General features: G+C 38.1%; 1 protein-coding gene across 43 annotated transcripts in view; it reads right to left on the bottom strand.

Moving 5' to 3' along the window:
* Nrcam (neuronal cell adhesion molecule) overlaps positions 1-18,808 on the bottom strand; it is a 270,775-nt gene that overhangs the window by 251,736 nt on the left and 231 nt on the right. Inside the window, exon 1 of one of the 43 annotated variants that reach the window (XM_048799561.1) lies at positions 18,583-18,748. The exons of the other annotated variants lie outside the window; for them this stretch is intronic. The gene's annotated coding sequence lies outside the window, so the exon portion shown is untranslated. Of the gene's footprint in view, positions 1-18,582; positions 18,749-18,808 lie in introns of those variants that run through there. 43 annotated transcript variants of the gene reach the window in all.

An 18,808-nucleotide genomic window follows, 5' to 3' on the forward strand; every position in this document is an offset into this window, starting at 1 on the left:
ATGCTTAGTGAAGCTAGCCAATCCCTAAAAAACAAATACCAAATGTCTTCTTTGATATAATGAGAGCAACTAAGAACAGAGCAGGGAGGAAGAGCAGGAAGAAAAGATTAACATTAAACAGAAACATGAGGTGGGAGGGAAAGGGAGAGAAAAGGGAAATTGCATGGAAATCGAGGGAGACCCTCATTGTTATACAAAATTACATATAAGAGGTTGTGAGGGGAATGGGAAAATAAACAAGGAGAGAAATGAATTACAGTAGATGGGGTAGAGGGAGAAGATGGGAGGGGAGGGGAGGGGGGATAGTAGAGGATAGGAAAGGTAGCAGAATACAACAGTTACTAATAGGGCATTATGTAAAAATGTGTAACCGATGTGATTCTGCAATCTGTATTTGGGGTAAAAATGGGAGTTCATAACCCACTTGAATCTAATGCATGAAATATGATATGTCAAGAGCTTTGTAATGTTTGAACAACCAATAAAAAAAAATTATTGTCAACATCAGAATGGTCTGCCCTGACATACTTAAGTTATCCAAGGTATTAAGTGCTAATTTGTAATGTAGCAGGGAAATAACTTTTAGTACATTCATTATCTGGGAATGTTAGATTACATAAATATAAGTCTCAGTCTCTATCAACTAGTCATTACAGATTAAAGAGGGAGACAAGTCTTAAGTGCTTTTATAAATATTGGAAGGTGAAACTCTCACCTGCCATTTTGGTTTGAAATCTTTATAATCTATTACAGATATACACCCACTTGTCTTTGTAATAAGTACCTCGGGTCACCAGGAAAATATCTAAAGAAAACTGTACCCAACAAAAAAATAAATAAAAATAAAAAAATAAAACTCTATGGTTTGGGGCTGGGGTTGTGGCTCAGTGGTAGTGCACTTGCCTAGCATGTGTGAGGCACTGGGTTCGATTCTCAGCACCACATACAAATACATAAAATAAAGATCCATCAACAACTTAAAAATATATATATATTTAAATTTAAAAACTCTATGGTTTATATATTTAATGTGAAAAAATTAATACTTTCTTCCTAAGACCAGGAAAAAAGTAAGGCTATCCATTCTCGCTACTTTTATTGAATTATATGGGACTTTCTAGCTAGTATACTAAGGAATGTAAAAATTAATGGCATCAAACTCAGAAAGAAAGAACCAAAACTTTGTCTTTATGCATAGATGACATGATGTAGGAAATCCTTTTAAAACTACAAAAGTAAATAGGTTTAGCAACAGATAGGATATAAGATCAATATATACCAGTTCATTTATTTCTGTACATTACTAACATACAGTTAAAAATGAAGTGAAGGAAATAATTCCATTCCCAATATCATCACAAAAAAATAAAATATTTTGGAAAAAAAATAACAAAAGAAGAGCAAAATATAGGCAATGAAAATTTGAAACACTGCAGAGAGAAACTGAAGAAAAATTAAAACAGAAACATTCAATGTTTATGGATTAGAGAATTTCATATTGATAACATATAATTTCCCCAAAATTGATCTACTGATTTAAAGAAATATGTATCAAAATTTTAGCAAATTCTTCACAAAATTAACAAGATCACCCTAAAATAGATACCAAAATCTGTTAGCAGAAAATATAGGAGTAAATTTTTATGACTGTGGGTAAAGAAATAGATTCTTAGATAAAACACCAAAAGCACAAGCAACAATAGAAAAAATAATTACACTGGACTTCATCAAAATTAAAAACTTTTATACTCCAATAAATACCATCAGAAAGTGAAAAGAAAAAAAATGTAGAGTAAAAAATAAAATAAATAAAAAGAAAGTTAAAAGTCCACAAAATGGGACAAAAGGTTCACAACTTATGCATCTGATAAAGGACTGTATCTAGAATATATTTTTTAAAAATCAAACTCAATAAGAAAATAAATGAGTCAATTGAAAAAAAAATGGCAAAACATTTAAATAGACATTTCACCAAAGAAGAGTTATGAATGGTTTGTAAACATTTGAGAATATACTCCACATCATTAGCCAATAGGGAAATGCAAGTAAAACTACAAAAAAATATACACTCCCACCAGAATGACCTTAATAAAAATAGACCAGAGCTTGGCAAGGATGTCAAGAAGCTGGAACCCTCATTCATACCTAGTGGGAAAGTAAAATGATGCAGCCCTTCTAGAAAACAGTGTGACAGTGTCTTAAACATAAAATAAACATATTTATTTAGTTGTAGTTGGACCTTTTTTTAAATTTTATTTATTTGTTTATGTGGTGCTTAGGGTCAAACCCAGCACCTCGCATGTGCTAGGCGAGTGCTCTACCACTGAGCCACAACCCCAGCCCTGTCTTAAACAGTTTAAACATAAGTATACCATATAGCCCACAATCCCACAACTAAGTAACTACCCAAGAGAAATGGGTAGTATACACAGTACACACAGAGACTTGCATGCTCCTGTTCAGAGCAGCATTATTCCCAGTCAGAGAAGTCCCAAACTGGAAACAATGCAAATGTCAATCCACTGATGAATATATAAACACAATACAGTGTCTCCATACAATAGAATACCACTGGTACATGCTACAACATGAAGCATCCTCTAAAACAAGCTAACTGAAATAAAGTAGACACAAGAGATTCCATGTTGTAAGAGTCCATTAATATGAAACGTCCAGAAAAGGTAAATCTGTAAGAAAAGATAACAGAATACCGGTAGCCTTGAGGTAACAGCCAAATGGTCTCAAGGAAATTTTATGGAGGGGAATGATAAAATTTTTCAAAACTATTGTGATGGTTTCTGTATTAGTTTGCTATTGCCACATAATATATTGCAACATATTTATAGGATTAAAACAACACACATTCATTATATTATAATTTCTCACAGGTTGGAAGCCCAAGCATAGCTAAGATGGGTTCCACAAGGCTACAATCCAGGTGTCAGACAGGCTGATTTCTCATCTGGAGCTCAGGGTCTTCCTCTAAGCTTCCTTGGGTTGCTGGAAGAACTCAGTTCTTTGCAGTTGAAGAACCAAGGCCTTGTGTCTTCATAAGCAATTCCAGTGGAGTTGTGAGCTTCTTCAAAGCCAGTAGGAGAGTGCCTCTTATGGCAGTTCTTTTTTAAGGGTTCATATATGATTAAGTCAGGTTCAGCCAGGATAATCTCCCTTTCCATTAACTCATAATCATAAGACATGGAATTTTAATGATACCTGCAAAACTCCTTCACCTTTGCTATATAACTTAACCTAGTTATGGGAATGACATCTATGGTATTCAGAATCTGCCCATGACCTAGGGAGGAGTTTTACACAGGGCACATAAAGTAAGGATGAATATCTTAGGGACCATCTTAGAATTCTGCTTACCATAGGTGCAAAATTTATAAATTTATTAAAAACCTCTCATTATACACTTGTCATGAGTGAATTTCATGATAAATAAATAAAGTCATAAAAAATATGCCAAGTTGTTGTCCATAGTACTATCGTTCCATTTTTTTAAAAATTTTGAACTACTTTTAAAAACTAAATAAATAAATGATCCAAACCTACAACTCTCTTCTCTAGAAAATGATTCCACAGAAGAAGTTTTCAGTATTCACTAACATACCTTTTATAATTTGTTACCAATTAATTCACAGTAACTATTTCACATGAGCCCAGCAGCCAACTTTTTCACTAGCTGGGTTTTATTCCTCTGTCAGGATGAATAGAGGCTCACTTACATTCAAAGACTTCAACTTTCCAAAGAGTTGAGTTACCTTTAAACAAGAGTGTTCATTCTCTGATTTCTCCACAAGGGAGTGTCTCCAATCTGAGCTTCCCTCAAACAAAATTTGAGCAACAATGATTAGTTGCACAAAGCCCCCATTTCACCTGCTGTATAATTTCATTCACCCAAAGACCAAAAACTCTGAGTTCTGGAGCTCTTTACAGTATCCTGGACACATCTTTTAAGTGTGGTTGACCAAAAACTCTGAGTTCTGGAGCTCTTTACAGTATCCTGGACACATCTTTTAAGTGTGGTTGCTCATGGTGTTTTGTGTCTGCTAAACTGCTGTCTAAAAGTAAAAAACTTCCTGACTTTAGTTCACTCTGAGAATCTTCACTCTCTAAAGATCTTACTGTGCAAAAAAAAAAGTAAAGCAGCAAACCTCGTTAATTCTACTTTAGGTGTTATCTTGACACCATGAAGCACTACAAATTCCCTAAGGGAATGCCCAACAATGTCAACTGGATGGTTATCTTGTAGGTTGTTATTCTCAAGTCCAGACTTAACTGTTACCATGGAAACAAATCACAAAAGGAGCTGTCCATCCTGGGGAGAGGGGACTGGAATTCTTTCCAGGATTTTATGTTAAATCTAGTAGAAATGTACACATAATATGTTTTTGTGAAAATAAAAAGCTTCCTTTAGAATATGCAAACATTATCTTGCTTTATAACACATGGACCACAGACAAATAAGCAAACTTTTAAAGGTAATAATATAATGTCATACAATATATATTTTTTAAATTAGGGTAATTTGCTTCCTGCAATCTTATTGACTACAATGGTCATAATATCAGATGAACTGAAAATCTTAAAAGCTTTATTCAATTAGTCAAGGATGCAGTCACATCCATAGAATATGCTAGAGGTTAGATTAGAGATCTATATTCACCTAAAGAGCATCTTCAGGACACTGGCTGACATTGTCACCCACATGAAATTTTGCTTGCAAGTTTGGGTCATACTCTATAATTTACAACATGCCCTTGTCATTTACCACAGTAGTATAACATAGCAGCTTATAGGAGTTAAGTCTAAGGGATAAAGGTCAAATTCCTTGGATAACAGTCCAGCTCTGCAACTTAACAGCTTTATTATTTAATTTAATTTTATTTATTTATTTATGGGGGTGGAGGGTACCAGAGATTGGACCTAGGGTTGCTTAACCTCTGAGCCACATCTCCAGCCTTTTTTTATTTTTATTTTAAGACAGGGCTTTGCTAAGTTGCTGAGGCCGGCTTTGAAGTTACAATCCTCCTGTCTCAGCCCCCTGAGCCTCTGGGATCAGCTATGTTATTTTAGCCAGTTACTTAGACCCCCTAAGCCTCAGTTTCCTCATCTATAAAATGAATACAATAGCACAGAGCAAAGGTTGGCAAACATACTATACGGGCCAAATCCCAGTGCCAATTATGTAAAGAAAGTTTTATAAGAACATAATTCTGCTCATTTTCTTATGTATTGTCTATGCATGGCCTACAAAGTCTAAAATATCTAGTGTCTGATCCTTTACAGAAAAAAAAATTGCCAGCTGTGACATAAAAGCATTTTTATGAAGATTAAATGAGATAATTCATGTAAGGTTCTTCATATGGTTAAGCAATTAGTAAATGTCTCGGATTGCTGTTATTTAATAATAGTGATGAGTTGTAAAAAATTATGGTGATCTTATTTCCCATAGTCCAGAGAGACCTCTTTATTTACTTCAGGAGCAGACTGCGCATGAAATAACACCTCAGGATCAGTATGCTCGGGCCCCTCTTTTTTGATGTACTGGTCCTGGAGGTGGCTGAGGTGGTGTGATCACAGAATGTGATGTGCAGCTGTCAGTGCAGGGCAGAGAGCCCGGTGGGCCGCGGACAGCAGCTGCCACGAGTCATCCATTTCAAGTAACTGATACTCTGCCATTCCTTGATGGAGGATCTGTTAGTCACAGGTGTATGACACATGCAAATGCATGACTGGCCCCATTCCTCACTGAGCAGTGGACACTGGGGGTAGTGGTGGCAGAAATTACACTTAGATGACGACCAGCAGAGAGGCAGGCAGCCACAACAGAGCCTGTTTCCATTTCCCCAGGCTGTAACTGGGTTTCCAAGATGTAATATAGTTGTCTAGAATTAGAAATAAAGAGTGGCCTAGAACCTAAAATTTTAAAATGTTAGTTTAAACTAACAAAATCTAGACTAACAATTCCAAATAATATAATGAATCCAAAGCTGGTAATTTATCATAGAAGTGACACGGCTATCCCCATATTAGCACATTTGCAAATAAACATTGGTCAATTGGCAAACATTACAATGGTTCTCATAAACCTTTCAAACTATCCTCACAAAGTTGTCTTTCAAAACAAATATTTAAAAGATCTGAAGAGTTTACACTGAGACAGGAATTTTCAGATACAAACTATTGCCTGTGCTCTCTGTTCCTGTCTAGGGTCTGGGCATCTCATCCAATCAATGCACTTCGCTAACTCTCATGTTAAAGGAAAGCTGTAGGAACATGCAAAGTTAAAACAGCCATGATTCCAAATTATTTCCTGCTGGATGCTGGTGAATTCTCATTAGTCCCTTCCCACAGAATAAATAAACTCAAGTCCATATCAAGGAAAATATATTGCCAGGAAGAACAATCAAACTAGCAAATAGTTTTGTGTTGAGATGGAATCACTGAATCACACACAGTTGTAATATCTGCAGCATTCTTCCCAAGAATCTTCCTGCAAATCATTTTATTGGTATTATTTAAAACAATTAGGCTCTTTTTTGGATGTAGCTGCTTACTAAATGTCCTGCGCACAATCTTAATCAGCAAGGTCATTTCACTGGAGTAGCTTACCACTAAGACAGGCAAGACTGCTGCCTGTAGAAATGAAGAGCAGGAATTCACTGAAAGTGGGCAGACTTCATGGAGGGTGGATGAAATGGTTCTAGAGTTTACAATGTATTCAAATATTCAAGTTGATAAAAAGCTCCTGCTTCTTCAGAGAGCCAGATGATGACAATCTACAATTGATAGGGGCAGCCCAAAGGGAGTCAACTTGATAATGACCAAAAAGAAGCAGCCACTATATAGTACAAACTTTTTCTATTTGTTAATAAAATAATATTCTCCCCCTAAAATCTCAGCATTTCTATACCTTAATTCATGGTATGGAGGCTTCCTAAATACCTGATTTATATGGTATTTACTCCTTTGGTACAGGAAATGTATATATAAAGATATAGACATTGGCACAAATAAAGGAACATAAAACTGTGAAGAAGCTGCATTTTTCACTCTTCTTTGTAAGGGACAGGTTTGTAACCAATGAACTTATTGCATCCTGTATTAGTTTGCTAGGCCTGCTAACAAACTAGTACCTCAAACTGAGGAGCTTAAACAATGTAAATTATTGTTGTACAGTTTTGGAAGCTAGAAGCTCAAGATCAAGGTGTGAGCAGGCCTGGTTCCCCCTAAGGGCATGAGAGAGGATATGCTTCATGTCTTTCTCCTAGCTTTTGGAGGTTATTGGCAATCTTTGGCTTCCGTTGGCTTGCAGATCTCTGCTTTCATTTTTACATGGCTTTCTTTCACTATGCCTGTCTTTATATTCCCTTTTTTAAATAAGGGTACTAGTCATATTGGATCAGGGCCAACCCTAAATACCTCATTTAATTAAATGAGGTCATATTCTGAGGTACTAGGGGATAGGACTTCAAAATATGAAATCTGATGGGACAAGTCAACCCACTACACATTCATATTTCTAAAGCTCTGTGTCTACCTGCAGGTAGGATGACAACCACTGTTTTTAAGTCTCTTCTTTGAGGTGCTAAGGAACAGAATGCAAACAAAGTACCAGAAGCAATGATATGAACAAACCTGTCCTCTTATATATATTCTTTTTTAAAAAATATTGTCTTAGTTATAGATGGATAAAATATCTTTATCTATTTTTATGTGGTGCTGAGGTCAAACTCAATGTCTCACACGTTTGAGGCAAATGCTCTACCACTGAGCTTCAGTCCCAGCCCATATATTTCTTTTTATATCAAATTTCTAAGCATATGCATTTGGTAAGCTGACGGATTTAATATATTAAAATTGTTTCATGCTTTATTGGTTTGTAGGGTTGCTCATTAGTCACGGCTGACAAAAAATTACCGACTGTCCTCATCAAAAACATGAATGGGATTATGGCTTGAAGTAAGACACAATTAGATTTCAAAAGCCTATCACTGATATTGAATGCAACTGGAAAAAAGGATATTTGTTGAATTTTACATCCTTATTCTATTATAGCTATAGATATGTGATGCCTACATACCCCTGAAGCAAATCTGCCAGATGCCATGGTGGAAAAAAATGGTGCATTCTACCTACTAACAACATAGATTGACGTCATCTTTCTCCCAGCACTTTTGTTTTTATCATTGCTTATTATGGTTACATGTCCTTGTGAGGCAGAGCTAGATGATGAGGAAGTTTCTGTTTTGTCTCCATCTTCTAGCAAAGAAAAAGAAGTGCTTGGGTACTTCTCCAAACTTTTCCAAAGCCATACAGTAGGGGTGGAGACATAGCTCAGTGGCAGAGCTTTTTCCTAGCATGCCCCAAGTCCTGAGTTCACCCCCAGTGGTGGTTGGGGAAGTCATGTGGCAAAATGAGGTTTCCTAATCAATGGAGAGTAGACCTCTACTTCTCAAAATTTAACTAATCAAAGAATTTATGTAACTTTTTACACTAGGTTTCTCTCAAATGTGGCCACATTGCCTTTAATCCAACCCCTACAACCTACTAACTAGTTGGGAAAGTTCATTCAGTAATTCGACTCAATTTGGAATATAAAGAAAACAGTAGATAAGTAGTATTTAATGATCAACCAAACAGGGAAGAAATTTTGTTTTTAAAGCTGCAGCACAAGTGTTTCTGATCTGCTTCCCAGGCCAGCCTTCTCACTTTTCATTCCTGTTGTGTGTGCCTCACTTCTGATTTCTTCAAACTCGGATGGCAGAAAGCAATCTCAGGAAGTGTTTAACTCATCAGTGTGCAGCCACCCAGACACGTCCAGAGGGAAATGACAAGCACCAGCTCCAGAGGCGGGAAAGGCAAAGACTTGTACAAATCTGGAATCATCTGCCATGAGCAAAGGCAGAAAATTATAGTGGAACCCTTTGGGATCACAAAGATATCATTTAGGACTGTATTATGGCAATTTAGAAATGATATACTTCTGGATTGAATGATTTCACTTGCCCACTCAATTACTTAATATAGAACCAAGTAGCAAAATGCAGTCTACAAAGTCCAGGCATGAAACTATGAATGTTTGATTTCCCTTTATCTAGACTTCATCAATGTCTTCAAACCAGAACTGAGGACAAAATCTCCCCCGTATTCTCCAACAGAAGACCCACTTGATATTTTTACAGTTTTCAATATTCATGTATTCAGTCATTGATTCTTGCACTCACTCATTCATCAAATATGAGGCTCTTACATATGAACCATGCACAATGCACAATGAGAAAGGTAGCTCAGCTTCCTAAGGGAACAGAGAAAAGAATGGGTTTCCATAGTCAGAGACCTGTGGAAAGCTGACAGAATTCTACCATGAGCAAGGCCCCCAAACACCCCCAAACTTAGTTATCTTTTTTCCTTTATCATGTGGGACTTGGCCCCTCAAAATTATCCTGAGCAAATATCCAACATTTTCATGCAATTGTGGTGCTTCTTCAATTATCACCTGTCTACCTCTTCACTGATTTTAACTTAGCTTTATTTGCTGGCTTCACTTGGTTCTATTGCACTACATTCTTTCAGTAGGCTGAATAAACTGTCAACTTACATATTCCTTAAAAGTTGTTCCTGACTTGAACCTTGATATATTTTAAAAGCTCACATGTCATATAATCCTTGAGCACAGTAAAGAATCTTCTTTGATATGAATAATCACTCAAAATGGGTTTACCAAGTTCACATTTTCACATTACTTTCTTAAGCTGGGCCCACCTATATATAAAAGAACAAAATCACTGGAAAGAAGAGCTGATCTGGATAAGAATGTAATGCGATTTTAGCTTTGACTTCTAAGGAAATTCTTCTGAATACATTTATTTTAAATGTAAATGTACCCTCATATTTCATTTCACAGGGTAATTTATGAGTTATTTTTATCTTACGATGTTGAGCTTCTTCAATGACCTAAAGTCCCACCAAAAAAAAAAAAAACCTCTAAAATATTTAGAATTGAATGCTGTGAAATGAATACTATTCTCTATTATCCAGGAAATTGCAATAAAAAATTTTATTCCCCTCCTTTTCTCTTTCAGATTTTAAGTTGTTACCCTTACAGTGCTCTGTTCTTCACTCTTCTCATTATTTAAATTTTCTCCCACTCCCTCTGCTGAAGGACACTTCTCCAGGATGTGAAAGATCTCATTACTCACCTGAGTCTTCCCTCCATCAAACCCTTACGCTCTCTATCTCCAAACTTCTCTTTCCAGACCCAGAAAATGAATCTGATCATAAACTCCCTTACTGTCTGCTGTTTAATGAATCTTCTCATAGGTCTAGGACAGCAATCAACCCTTGATATATCTCACCTTTCACTATAATTTTGCAACATAGTAAATGTTGCTAGAAATATATGTGTGTGCGTGTGTGTATACACACACACACACATATATATACACATATATATATGAATTTAAAGTTACTTACATGTTAAAATTAAAATTCATGATATATACAAAGTATATACTAAGTAAAGTACATATAGCAAGTTGATATAATCAATTCTGAAGTAAATTGTTTTTTGTTTATATTACATGTTAATTATCTCTGAATTTTCACTTTACTATTTTACTCTCATTATTTATATGTCAGTATTATTTTCCTAAAAGTAACCTATTAAGTATACATATATACACATATATATCTAAATATATTAAGTATACATATATACATATATGAAAAATGTGTAATGAATTTTATCCATCATGCTACAAACATCAGAACAAAAGACTATCATCAAGTTATTTAAATGGCTGAAGATGTCAAAGTAAAATTTGGCAATTTTTCAGTTTTAAAATGCTACAGTTTTTCAATTTCCAACAGTAGTTTTATGGGATACTAGGAAGAGTTTCAAATTATCCCAAACTGTTTTTTGTTTTCACTTACATTCTAATAACCTCTACTTCCTAGTAGCTGTTTTAACATTCTAGTTCTATCTGCAGCTAACTTCTCTTACTTAAATGTAAGAGAATTGAAACAGAACTAAGTTATACAAAATTGAAACAGAACTAAGTGTCATTTTAGAAACTTCATTAGCAAACATGAGAGTGATGGACCCCCACGGGAACAGAAAGCCAAAAATCACTCTTCTTAAATATACTCATGTAAGGGAGAAAACACTGGATAGTCAACATATAAAACAGCCTCATCTCGTATATCAAAACACTCTGCAGACAACAGCAAAATACTCTAATGCAATTTTACAAAGGAAGCTGGTTGGACATGTCTATATTTATTCAACCAGATAGTAGAGAGGAAAGCTGCAAAACAGAAGAATATTTGCAATGCAATTAGGGGGGACAAGTGCACCTGAGTGAATGCCAGAAACAGGGGCCTCCCTTAATTCACACAATCCAATGTCTTAATGCAGCATACAGCATCAAACTGCACTTCCTACAGTTTTCAAACTTTTGTCAGTTAACTAGATGTTTACCGAGTGCCTCGCTTAGGCACTCAACATTTCGGGTACACCATCCAGAACTATGTATGCTATTCCAGCACCATCTGTCACTTAAGCTTGCACAGATTCAGAAATTTCAATTCAAACTAATCTACACGGCACTCAAACTGAAGCTATAATTCAAATTTCGACATGAAGCTTGAATTCCTTTTCAGTGTTCTTCAACTTTGACCCAGCTCCCCCTCCCTCCTTCACTGAAAAGGGCCAAGACAACAGCCCAGCAAGTGGGGCAGGCAAAACAGGCCTCCTTTGTTCACTTTTGTCCTTTCAGCTCTCTATTGAGGTGAGGGACTGAAAAGGCGCACCAGGCTTTGGAAGGCAGAAGCATGCTAGCTCGCAAGCCATCCTCCCTCAAAGAACCAAAAAGCTCCAGGGTGAAACTCTTTCACAGTCCACTCTTACCTTAAGGCATAATTAGTGGAAGATTAGTACTTTTCCTCTCCCTTATCATTGCCCTTGAGAGAGAAGCTGTTCATGGCATTTAATACGAGTTTGTAATGTTTGTCAAAAATGCATGCTGCAAATCATACCATTCAAATGCCAAGAGCATCTAAAAGAGTCATGGAATTAGCTTTAAAGTTGAAATTTGGAAAAAAGATCACCACATGATGAATACATATACTGAATTTTTTGAATGCTCTCAGCCCACTTGAGAAAGATAAATTAAATTCATTGCATATTACCCAGTGGAAGACCTCCTACAGGATTCCCTCAGATTGCCCTGGGAATAATTTTTTCTCGTTATAGTGGATTTGGAGCCAACACACCATGCACACCATTAAATACATATATTTAAATATATATAATGTTAAAAATGCTATTTCTAGTCCTTCCTATCATTTAATAATAAAAATTTTTAAAGGATCATTTTTGTCGAATTATAACTGACATTTTTATTCCCATGTGAATGAAACAATATTTTAGTGCAGAGTAAGGTAGAAGAAAATCAAGGAATACATAACACAAAATAAGATCTGTCATTCCTGTTTTTAAACTGAATAAGCCATTTGGACAGGATGTTCCATGGAGGAGCATTAGTAGTTATAATTTTGTTCCCTTACTAGTGGCATTTCTTATATTCAGTAGCTTTTTAATCACTTGAATGAAGTCCTGCATCAGACTGTTAAATTTTTTTTTTTCTAATTTGAAATTCCGATCTTGTAGGCCAGTAAAATAGGTCAATTAAGTTGACACCACATCTTTTTTATTAGCTCAGCTAAGCAATTATAATTGGGTGGTGAGGGTTTATGCTGTCATCTTTGAAGATTCAGTGGTGGGGAGAAATGCCCAATGCAGAGCTGTAATTTACAATTCTAGCACATCTCTAAATATTCAGCATGAAGACATTCCTGTCTATGGTTAGTCCTGAGGTAAATTTGCTCTCAATCTGAGTTAAAATAATAATGTCATTTTGGGGCAAAAAGCATACTAATTTAATCTATTCTCATAGCAAACTCATTTGGCACAAGTTTACTACAGATATGTATATGCTCTAATTCAACATCTTTAAAAAACCAACAAGAATGTATGTCACCAGGAGGGCCTATAATCCCAGCGGCTCAGGAGACTGAGGCAGGAGGATCATGAGTTCAAAGCCAGCCTCAGCAACTTAGTGAGGTTCTAAGCAACTTGGGACCCTGTCTCTAAATAAAATACAAAGGACTGGGGATGTGGCTCAGTGTTTAACTGCCCCTAGGTTCAATCCTTGGTAATAGTAATAATAATAATAATAATAATAATAATAATAAATGTATGTCACCAGTGCCATCTAATCCTGGATTATGACACACATGACCCACAATATCCATACAAGGCATGGGGTAATCGACACATGTTGGAACCTGTACATCTTCTTATTATTAATAATAGTTAAGCCAAAAAGTCAGAAAATCTTGCAAATAAGTTATCCATATATGTGGTATATTAATTTGTAGCTTTAAAAAGCAATAGAGACAGCACTTCCTACCCATTTGTATGACTATTACTAAGAAAACAAAAAGTAATAAATGCTGGTGAAGATATGGAGAAATTGGAACTGTTGTATGTAGCTAGTGGAAATATAAAATGATAGTCACTACAGAAAACAGTAAGGCAGTTCCTCAGAAAAGTTAAGATAGAATTGCCATATGATCCAGCATCTCTTTCAATTGTATCCAAACAATTGAAAGCTGTGACTCTAACAGATATTTATACAACCATGTTCATGGAAACATCATACAAATAGCCAAAATGTGGATGTAAACCAGGTATCCATCGACAGATAAATGGATAAACAAAATGTGACATATACATAGAATGGAATATGTAAATAAGATGTCATGGTTTAGATAGTGGGTGTCCCCTAAAAGCTCATGTTGTGACTTGGGGTAGTCAAAGTCAGAGACAGAAATAGGGGTTGCCAGTGGGGAGAGAGGACAGGAATTACTTAATGAGCCCAAAGTTTCAATTTGGGGGGATGGATAGCGGTGAGAGTTGCACATAATATGGATGCCCTTAACGCCACTGAACAAGATACTTTAAATGCTTATATTTGTAAATTTTATGTTTTACCACAAAAAAAGTAACTCAGCCATAAATATCTCCATATGTCCCTTTTTTAAAAGGTAATATGATAAATAATTTATAGCTGCTAAATCCAAAGGCAGGGCCATTTATATTTTCCTCTCCCATGCAGTCTTCCCCTTCCCATTTTGAGAAGGAAAATCAACAATTATCAGTTGATTTTGGTAGATTTTGTCAACCATGGAAACTTTAGTTAAACTCATAGAAGCAGGGAGTGGAATGGTGCTATTTCAGGGGTTGAAGATGGGAATGGGGTGATAGTGGAACAGAAAGATGTTGGTCAAAGGGTCCAAAATTTCAAGAAGGAGGGGTAAATTTGGCAGGTCTAATGTATATCTGGGTAACTATGGTTAATACTATATTGCATTCTTGAAATTTGCTAAGATGGTAGATCTTAAATGTTCTCACTACAAAAAAAAAGGTAATATGTGAAATGATGGATATGCTAACTAATTTGATTATGGTAATCACTTTACAATGTATACCTATATCAAAACATCAAATTGTACACAAATATGTGCAATTTTTAAATATCTACTTTTTAGTTGTAGTTAGACACAATACTCTTATTTTACTTATTTATTTTTATGTGGTGCTGAGGATCAAACCCAAGGTCTCACCCATTCGAGGCAAGCGGTCTACCGCTGAGCCACAACCCCAGCCCTATATGTGCAATTTTTATTTGTTCATTATACCTCAGTAAAGCTGAGAAGAGTAGGAAGCTCTGTCTCTGATCTGATGCTCCTTCCCCCCAACCCTTGTTTTACAGGGCTAGGAATCAAATCCAAGGCCTCACATATGCTAGGCAAGCTCATTATCACTGAGCTACATCCTCAGCCCTAGCCTCTGATACTTTTTTAAACAAAGGAGGTTTTCATTTGCCTGAGCAAAGGGTTAAGTAAGCCACTGAACTCTTGTCCTTAGTATCCAGGCCTCTCTTCTGTCTTCACCTGCCAGGAAGGTACAGGCTCCTTCAAGCGGGAAGGCATGCAATTTAAAATCAGAGTACCTAACTGTATTTAGTAATTTCCAATCATTTTCAAATCACTTCCTCTTCATTAATCATCTCGGCAGTTGAATCTAAACATGAAAAAATTCCAAGAGAAGATGAACTCATTAGAAGCTCTATATCCCAGTTACATTTGCTCCTGGCTGCTATGCTTCTCAGATGGAAACTGTTGTTTGGAAATGGGGATGAGACTCCATAGGCTGCTGATGTAGGCTGAAAATCAGGACCTTCTTAAGAGATGGTCAGAATCAGCCTGGGCATCTCAATGGCTACCCTTGAAGAGAGTCATGGCTGTTGGGGGCCTTAGGGAGGTTTTCTCAGATACATTCTGTTTCATGATTTGAGTGCTGGTTACATCAGTGTATTCTGTTCTCCAAGCTGTACATTGGTGACTTGGGGAAAAAAAAAATTGGTGTGGGGGAGGAATATGTGACCACAGATGAATATGTGACCAAAACTTGAATTAACCCTCTAAGGATAGAAATTCAGTTTTACTCATCAGTGTCTTTCCAGTACTTAGTATAGGAAGCCATACACTCAGTAAATATTTATGAATGAATGAATCTCTCTAAACAAAAGATTCTTGTGGAGTTCTATTAAATAGTTCCTTTGCATATACACAACATAATACCCACATAAGAAAATTTAAAAAAAAAAAAACTATATCTTCACAAAAGCATTATTTGAAGTGATTCTTAAGGAAATTTTTTACAGCCCAGGTGTACACATCCTCAACTTCCTTTCACATACACTTCTGAAGTGCTCACTCCAGCCACAGGAGGTAGCATTTCCAAAGATGACTTGCTTTTCACTTACTGTCACTGCTGCAGCAACAATGATGTTATATAAGGGTACAGGCATTCAATCCAAGTACCACATCACTACCTGCATTACAAGGCTAGGCAACTTCTCTCCATCCCACTGCACTCCTTTTGAAAGGGTTAGGTGAAATTTTGCATGAGTTTAATTATAGCTCTATAATTCCAGGAATGTGAAATGTTTAGTAACTTTCCTGTCATAAAGCAGAAAGAAGGTTGAAAGATGATCATGAATCAGAAAGATTATGAATACAAAATGAATTCACTTTTTCCAATTGATTGGTTAATTATAATAATTCTAAAAACTATAGCTGATTTCACTTTCATTCACATTCTTCTTTTCTACTAGTTAACATGAAACATCTTTACAAATGTGCCAAACACTGTCATATATTTAGGGTATAAAATGCTTGTCTAGGTTTCTGTACTGCAGTCCTATTCAAATTCAACTTCCAATTTGAAGACCAACTCTTCTGCAGTCAAAACAGTCTTCAAAGGACATTCTGGATGTGAGCCCTGAAAAAGAAACATTTGCAAACAGAAAGGTTTGTCTTTAAAAAAATTTTTTTTTCTTAAAAATTGTGGCTGGGGATGCGTGGCTCAAGTGGTAGCGTGCTTGCCTGGCATGTGTGAGGCACTGGGTTCCATCCTCAACACCACATAAAAATAAAATAAAGATATTGTGTCCACTTAAAACTAAAAAAATATTTTTTTTAAAATTGTGATGTGCCAAGAACAACTCTTTAAAAAAAAAAATGTGATGTGCCAGGAACATCTCTGATTTAAGAACACTTTAATGACTGTGATGGATTGGATTGTGGGTTAACACTCACGTATGTAAAAGCAAATAGGAATAAAATAACATGTAATGGACTTAAGGGCAATACAGAGTAATAAAAGATTATTCATGGTCCTCTGAATTACAATATTGCCTACCATGGTGGAAAGGTTAGAATCAAATGGGCTTGTAATGTACTTTTATTACCATTGGATTTAGGCTTCACCTAATTTAATAATAAGCCCCCCAAAGGCCACATTTTCAGTCTTGGATGGTAAAGCACTGGGGCAAAAAGTTAACATTAGCCTTGGGAAAGTTACTTGACCAATCCAAATCTCTGTCTCCTAATCTTTAAACGCGGTTGTTGTGGGTGATTAAATGAGATGATGATATGTGTAACATGCACAGCACCCAGCACACCTGAAGCTCTCAAAAAAAAACAAACAAAAAAAAAACACGTTGACTTCATAAGAGTTAAGTAGAATGTATTCAATTATATAAATCCATTGCAGCACTTTTGGAAGGTCTCATTCACTTCCGAGCTATTATCACAATATTTCAGTAGCAGTCCAGACCTGTCGGTTTGTGTTTAGTAGCTACTCTGTTCCTTCTCAGGACAATCCCAGGGGGTAACTCCTAGTGCGGAATCAATGCCTCTTGCCCCATTATTCTCGGTTCGCTCAGGTCCTGCAGGAGCCTTCCATGAGGAAGGGCCCAGCCCCTTGGATCCGCACTTCTAAGCATTAAACTTACGGGGCAGGGAAATGAAAAGAACGCTTCACTCTCAGGACATCTCTGTGCCTGGCTACAGCTCAGTGCTGGAGCTACTGGTACAAAAAGCCAGGAAAGAAACAGGGTAGGCAAGAGACGCCACCGCTTGGCGACCTCACTCGGTGCCCGCCGCTGTGCAGGGGGCGACGGTCAGCGTGAGGGCGTAGGAGACGCAGCCGCCCGCAAGAGCCGGCTACCAAAGGGAAATTGACTGCTAGCCGGCCCACTGGGCCCCGAAACTCTCCAGCGGCGCTTGCTACTGGTCCAACACCTCTCTTAGAGAGAGGACGGCTCCCTGGCTCACCCTTTGGCGACATCTCGATCCCTCCCCAGCGCTCCGGTAGATGCCGGCCTCGCGTAGCTGAGCCGACAAACTGCCTGAGGATGCTGCGGCGCCCACCCGCACGGCGTGGAGGGGGCTCCGGGGCGGCGCCCGGCACAGATGGCGCTCTCAGCTAGATAAATGGATGCTCCAGCGCGGATAATCACTCCTGGTTCATCAACACAGCATCCCCGGACGAAGCGGTTGCCAGATTCCCACCTCTGGGAGCCCGAGTAGGGAAGAGGGTCTTTTCAGTCAGTCCCAAGCCAGGGGGTCAGTCCGGACAAGTCCCAGTCCTCAGAGGCTGGGTGGGGTGCTAGGACTCCCCCGACCCACACCTGTAGGCCAACAAAGCCCTCCGCAAGTGCGCCCAATCCGCTGCGCTCAGTGTCTCCCCGGTCCCCACCCTACCCAACCATTCCCTGAGTCCTCTCCAGGGCAGTGATAGTGGAGGGAAACCCGCATCACCTCATGAACTCAGCGATCCGAGCAGGTGTGAGCACATCTGAACAAAGCCCACGCCCAGATGTGTCCGTGGGGACCGGAACGCGCACACTCCCATGCACGCCGGACCCAGCCCTGGCGCTCTTCATCCCACCACTGTAGCGTGACAACCTGCGCCCTCACAGTTGGTGCCCAGGAAGCCACTATGCCGGCCCCAGCAGCCTCTCTATGACCAACTGCCCACAAGGAGACCTGCAGGCAGGGTTTCCCGGGAAGCGTGGGACACCGGCGCGGATACAGAAGTTGGCCACAGCCTGCAGGAGGTGATAGGTGCCCGCCTGCGCCAGCGGGCTGTGCCCTTACCCGGGTGCCCGTCTCTCTCCTCGGTTAGGTGCCCGCCACTGTGTCGAAGGCCTGTGAGGGAGAAGGGAGTTGGCAACCCCATTCACCCCTTGCAGCAGAAGCTGCCCGATAGGAGAGCGCTTGGCTGAACCCGGGCTGGTGTCCCAGTGACAACGCAGCAGGCTCCCGCGCCCTCCTCCGCTCCAGACCGGATCTTGGAGCAGGACCGAGTGTCAATCGCTAGACG

The sequence above is a fragment of the Marmota marmota genome, unplaced genomic scaffold (genome assembly GCF_001458135.2).
Source record: "Marmota marmota marmota unplaced genomic scaffold, marMar, whole genome shotgun sequence".
NCBI classification, from domain to species: Eukaryota; Metazoa; Chordata; class Mammalia; order Rodentia; family Sciuridae; genus Marmota; species Marmota marmota.